At 47.5% G+C, this 6653-nt stretch overlaps 1 long non-coding RNA gene across 2 annotated transcripts in view; it reads right to left on the bottom strand.

Annotated features, from left to right (window-relative positions):
- Positions 1 to 6653, bottom strand: part of LOC110353386 (uncharacterized) — a 154663-nt gene that overhangs the window by 25052 nt on the left and 122958 nt on the right. The gene's annotated exons all lie outside the window — the stretch shown is intronic.

Below are 6653 nucleotides of genomic sequence, written 5' to 3'. Positions count from 1 at the left end.
TCCCCCTCCAGCCTCACCATTTCCCACCAGAGGAAGGTGCTGGCTCACACGAGCAGCCTGGTCTCTGCAAGGAGAGCTGCCGACCTCTCCGATTTCTGGTCCATATGATGCCCTCTCTTGTCTATGAGCGAGAGGATAAATCCCCCGTGTGCTGCTAGATGCAGACTGTGTGTGAGTGCCTGTGGGGGTGGGAAGAGGCAGGCAAGGTTTGCTCATTTACCTGAGGCACTGAGGCAGGCAGCTTCCAGAGGATGTCTGGAATATTCTGGAATATTCCTTCTCCTGGGCTCGGGGTACCACCTGAACATTGCTGCCAGCCGTTCCTGGACAGCGAGGGTACTGCGGATTCACTCGAGAAGCCAGTAAATCCTCCTTGTTTACCCCCACATGGGAGTTAGCAGAGAGCCGAGCTCAGCTCCTTCCCATCAATTCCATTCACTGCCTCCATTACTGTTATTACTGTGATTAAAAAGCAATCAGAGAGGAATCTCCTTCCTGTCCTAAAATTGCTGTGAACGCCTCGGTTCCACCACTTAAGCATGAGAAGAGCGAGCGTCGAGCACGCTCTGCACCCCCGGCCTCCGTGATGCTGAGGAGCCCGCAGGACTGGCAGGGGGGCTGCAGCAATAAACCTCATGGAAATGAACCTTCAGCAGGGGGAGGACAAGCAGGGAAACCCTGGAGGCATCACGAAGAGTTTCACAGCCTGGAAGCATGGGTTGAGACCAGGGCTCCCTCTGCTCAGACCGTCCTCAGCTTGGACCCAGGGCCAGCCATCAGCTCTCCATCCCTAGGAGGTCCCCAGATCACCCAGAATCCCATAAATCGAGGTCTTCTCCCTCTTTCACCCCCAGCAATTCTGTGGTTTCCTGAAAATTCAGGCTTCTGGGTCCAGTTCCTTGGCTCTTTCTCCCCACAAGCTCTATTTGCAAATCCCCCTACCTGCCAGATCTGTCCTCACATCCAGAGGAGATGTTGGAGGCTCTAAAACCCAAAAAACCCTTGCTCCCACATCCTCTGCCCCTTTTGAAATGCTGCCCCCTTGTCCCAAGCTGATGTAGGCTACCTGGGGGCCATGTGCTCGGGAAAGGATGATTTCAAGGCAGCCAGCACCCCTTGGAATAGCATCTGCAGCCCTGCTTCCATCATGACCCAGAGCGCACAGCCTGCAAATGAGGCTTGGTGGCTGTTTGGAGAACAGACTGAAACAGTCCCTCACTGGTAGCAGCAAGTTTGTGCTGAATTTTCCTAGCACATACACAATTCTGTGCTTCTGAATGAGAATGATGCATGATCCAAGCTAGTGCGAGGGAAAAGTAAATAAGGTGGGGACAGAGCCTCTCCCTGGGTGGATATTGGCTGCGAGAGTCAGCTAAGAATCAAAGCAAGTAGCTCCCAAAGCTGATCGTCTGTAATAATTCATTCAGCTCACTTAATCACTTGACTTCTGCCACCAGAGCAAGACAGACCATTGTTTTATCTTCATACATATTGACTATAAAGTTTTTTAAATGAACAATTCTTCAGGAGCATAAACAGGAATAATAAAATCTAATTGCTTGTGAACCTTTATGTTTTTGCAATATTTTTGTGGCATAAATTTGCCAGTCTTTTGCACAAAGATAACACAGAAATAAAGTGTTTGAATTTGCAAATTAGCAAGCGTAAAATGCAGGGACACATTCTTAATAAAACTATTGGGATGTTCAAACCAAAGTCTATGATAGATTTGGAGTTTTTATTGCCAGGGATCTGATCTTTAGATAAAATCTAAAAAACACTTTGCAAAGTGTTGGGGCTATGGACCTGGGGCCATCACTAGATAATTTCCTCCAGACCACGAAGGAGGCAGCGGGCACTCTGGCACCAGCTGCAGGCTCTCAATCAACCCCAAACTCAGCTCTGAGAATTTCCTAGTCTAGGGAGCTAGTCTAGGACCTACCTTCAAGACATCCCTTACCACATGCCAAGTTAAGTACGGGGATATGTCACATGTGGGACCGGGGCTGGGAACTCATAGGAACCATTTATCACCTGCAGATACAACATAACCTGTAATTCTGCTACCTGAACACGTCACAACAAGAACCTTTTCCATCCTAACTCCCCACGAGCTGTCCTTTATGGCTCACGGACACTGGCAATGGCAGTGGGACTCTGGGGTGCGTGCCATTACCTGCTGTGCTTCTGATACAAACAGCTCACTGCAACCTCAAATATTTTCCCAGCAGAGTCTGGTGAAGAACACTCATGTTCTTTCTACCCAACCACTCTTTCCTGTGTCCCTCTTTCAGTTAAATCACTTGAAAGAATTGTTGCAACAATTGCTCTAAATAGAAAGAGTTGTTCCTAGGGGAAGCCTTGCAGGTTAATATTCACCCTTAACCTGCAAGTAAACATTCGAACCAGATCAAACACGCCAGGATGGTTGTAGTGGTTAATTTGTGCATTTTAGTGCATTTAAACTGGCAGAGTTATACAGTTTATGTACCTAGTCCCAGGATAGTCACCACGCACTGCCAAACTACCTGCATGTTATAGTAATGAGGGATAAACTCTTCCCCTTTTCTAGCTCTTGTCATTACAGGATTGTCACTGTTTTGCAACAAAAAAACCTATGGGAACCTTGGTGAGCTCTAGCAAGAACTTGCTGTGTCCTAGGTCCCCCTGCTAAGGCTGGAGTGGGCTGAACTGGCCAAGAGATCCCAGGTCACCAACAAGTGAATCTGCTTTGCTGCCTCCCACTCACCAGCCCCCGCACATCACCAGCATCAGCTTGCACTGATGTTATGAAATAGCCAAGAGGCAGAGCTGCTGTGATCTGCGTTGGGAACTCAAGTGGCACAGGACAGCTGTCCTGGTTCCACAGGGCTGTGCTGAGAACGTCCTTTTGGGGGACTCCTGAAAGAAACCTGCCTTGAACTCCTCAGCGAGCGCATTAGCACCAGGAGCCCTGCCTCGCGTTTCCCTGCTCCAGCAGTTTGACAGACCCCATTACCTTTTCACACGCCATTTGGCTGCTGTCAGAAGCAAGAAAGCTTCTTAACAGGGAAACCTTTAAAGGCCACAGCCTGCATATGTGTGCTCTTTACACAGAGCCTCCTTCAAAGAAAAGATTTACTTCGCATTTTCTCTTCCCGCTCGGGACCTCCAGGGGACGATAGCTCCATAGCCATGCTCTCCTGCCTACTTACGGATTCTGTGAGTACTTTCCCATTGCAAATCCTGGAGGATTTAATATCCACTCTGTAATCTACTGGCACCAACAGGCATTATCTAACTAAACCTTAAATTGAAAATGCTAGTCTTTCCATTTTCCCCAAGCCGTTGTGAAAAAGTCAGCCTCTCGGACTCCAATGTAGTTTACTCTCCCTCTAATTAAAATACGCCAGTCAGCTGTTCCTGGCAAGATACTCGGCAGGCTGCTGCTGCGAGTGCTGAAGGCACATCAGGACCTGAGTGGAGCTGGTGGCTGGGACAGCAGGGCCACAGCCCTCCCTACCTGGCTCTGCTTTATCAGACCTGCTCCTGCTGCACCTCCACAGATGCCAGCAAGAGCGGCACGCTGAGCTCTATTTTATTTTTATTTTTTTCTGTGGCTCTCATCTGTCAAGTTTTGGCTCTGCCTGGGCCAGGGATTATCACTGAGAGCATCCAGTTCCGTGTCCCAACCCGTTACCAAAGCTGCAGGGAGCAGCCAGGATGCTTCAGCTGCAGGTGCTGGGCTTGGGTCTGTGGGTGCTGGGGGCTGAGCAGAGACACCAAAAAGTGCTCCATGCAGCTCGTTTCCCAGACATGTGATGGCAATGACAGCGGACACCTGGCTGGACTAGCAAGCACACACAGCTGGGCTTGTGCTGATAACTTCCTGGGGAGGAAAACAGGCAAGAGGGACCTGAGATACACATTTAATGCAGACAGACACGGGTTTACGAAGCAGATTTCTAACATTGACCTTCCTGTACCATCACGTGTTTCCAAGAAAAAAGGAAACACATTTTCTGCAATTCTTCCTGTCTTTCATTCATCATACTCCATTTTGGCTAAATCACCGAAGTCTAAACATCAGCCAGAAATATTCAATTATGATTTCCAATTTATTAGGAAAAAAAAAAAACAAGCCTCAATCCCAATCAAGACTGTTGTATGTACCAGGCTTCCATGTGAGATGGGTATAGATTCCGCTTTGTCGTAATCAATCCCCACTGACACAGAGCAAATGGAAAATGCAAACTTTTAGGGAGCAATCAGTCAGGAGATGCAAGAACAAAGACAGCGTTAGAGTGAATTGCAGCGCAAATGCATCTGGCTCAGTAACCCATCTGACAGTACCAGATGCTTCAGTGGAGGATGCTGGTAGACAGATGTGGGATAAGCTGTGTTTAGGGAGAGCTGTTTTTTCCTAACCCTATCAGTTTGTACTTTGCTTATGTCCTTAATTAATATCCCTATTAGTGTTTTTAAATCCTGCTAATGACATGGCTGATGTGGCTCCCTGTTAGTGTAACAGCTGAGCATCAGGATCCTTGGTGCATTTATTTTCCCAGCACTTGTGGCAAATGTGAATCCTCAATTCCAAGACCACAGGGAACAAAGCCACAGAGAGGTGAGATTTGCTTAAGGTCAAAAAAGGAGTTTGTAGCAAAGCAGAGACTTGAGGCCTAATCTCTGTCAGGAGGGGATTGTGTTCCTCAAACATACCTAATCCCATTTTGAATCCACTTGTCCCTCAGCTCAGGACTGTGTGGCGGCAAAGAGCCACATCTTGTAAAAACCTTTCTCCAAGAACAACAGTTGTGCTGACATCTTAGCACCTTCGGAAGCCGCTTGGCAGATTATGGGTGTTAATAGTGCAGGGAACACACGGTTAGGGCACAACACCACCTCCCATCCACAGTAACGTGACTGATGGAGGGATGCCCTGAACCTGCAGTTTGCTGGGGACAGGAATCCCACAGGTTCAGATGTCAGCTCTTGAACAAGATTTGGGGGTTGGCAAAGGCAGTTTTTGGTGCACGGGCAGCTGGACACGTGCCATGTGCCTTTTGAATTGCTATACAAGTTCAGCATGGCAAACAGAACAACTATTGATACACAGAATATGGATAATCAGGTTAATATTTTGAGTGCAATGCTTGGGAGATGATGGGAAGATGGAATAATAGACCCGATCAAAGAACTAGAGGAACTTAAACAGAATAATGCATTTTCTGAAGAAGAAAAAAAAATATTATAAGAAAGGGAAAATTTTCCCTGTTGAAGCTTTTATTATTTGATATACTTAAAAGAAAAATAATTTCAGGGAGATGTAATGACTGAATATTCCCAAATCCATTAGCTTCTGCTGAAAGAACAGCTGTGTGGGAAACATAGGGAAATAATCAAGAAGAAAAATCTCATCCCAGCCTACTCTCATGTTCAGTAGGCATAAGGGACTTTTGTCCTTCATAACTAACGTAATAACTCTGTGTTTTCATTACTCAGAGAAAAGATTAATCCCCATTTGAACCTCTCTAGATGCTCCACTTCCATCACACCTAACGACAGCAAGTTCCACTGAAATATTACATAGGATTAAAAACAAAAAAGGTCTAGGACAGAAGACTGACTTAGATGAATGAAGTGCATGAATGAGGTCACAAACCTCCTTCTGTACAACTAAAAATGCGGAGCTCATCTCTCCAACCCAGGACAGCAATTCTGGGCACCCACCTCCTGCCGAACTCTTCATTTTGCAGTAAGACTCGCCAAGATATCCCACACCAAACCAGCCACTCGGGACTTCAAAGCCATGTGCTGTATTATTATGTTTTATCAGTATGGCTATTAGGAACACAGGGCATCACTTTTTATCGTATGCTGACAGAGTTATGGCAAGCCAACTCCTTTATGCTAATCGTTAGGGGTTTTTTAAAGGTAATGTCTTCTCATTTTGCAGATAAGACAGGCTAAGAGCACGCACATCGTCACAGTAGCTTGGCTAATGAGTGGTAATTTGTTAAAGGAGCAATTAATTTCAGCAAGAAGTCCATACTTTCCCTGGCATGGGGAGAGTCTGGTTCCTCAGATGCTCCTGCCACTTCTCTGTCTGCTCGTGGCAAGTGACTGAAGCACGACGTGGAGAAGCCCCAGTGCCAGCCCCAGCATCACAAAGTGCTGCAGACCAACTGGCCAGTTTCTGCTCTGACAAAACACCATGGCCACACATCCATGCCTCTGAATGACCGAGGGAATGTCACTTTTCCCTCCCGTTTCAGCGCCAAGGAAGGCAGCAGCTCTGCTGCTGGACTCCCAAAGAGCTCTGCCCAACAGAGCCCAGCCCCAGCGAGCAGCGAGGCTGCCGAGTTCCTCTCCAAGACAACTGCATATCAAATAGGAATCACACAAGCACTCTTGATAAACAGCAGGCAGCCCCGCTCCTGCCAGCTAACAGGATTAATCTAAATGCACACAGACACAGCTGGGCAAAATCAAAACATCGAGCAGAGACTAAATTACACCACTTAATGGCAAAACGTCTTCGCGGCTCCCGCTCCATCCTGCCTTTCCCCTCGCTGCAGCTACGGCAGGGAGAAGGTGCAGCCCTGACCCCCAGCCTGGGCAGGAGCTGGATCTGGATGGAGCTTGGAGGTGAAACGCAGGCACCCAGCTCT

This window comes from Anas platyrhynchos, chromosome 25 (assembly GCF_047663525.1).
Source record: "Anas platyrhynchos isolate ZD024472 breed Pekin duck chromosome 25, IASCAAS_PekinDuck_T2T, whole genome shotgun sequence".
NCBI classification, from domain to species: Eukaryota; Metazoa; Chordata; class Aves; order Anseriformes; family Anatidae; genus Anas; species Anas platyrhynchos.
This window is presented reverse-complemented; position numbering and strand designations above follow the sequence as displayed.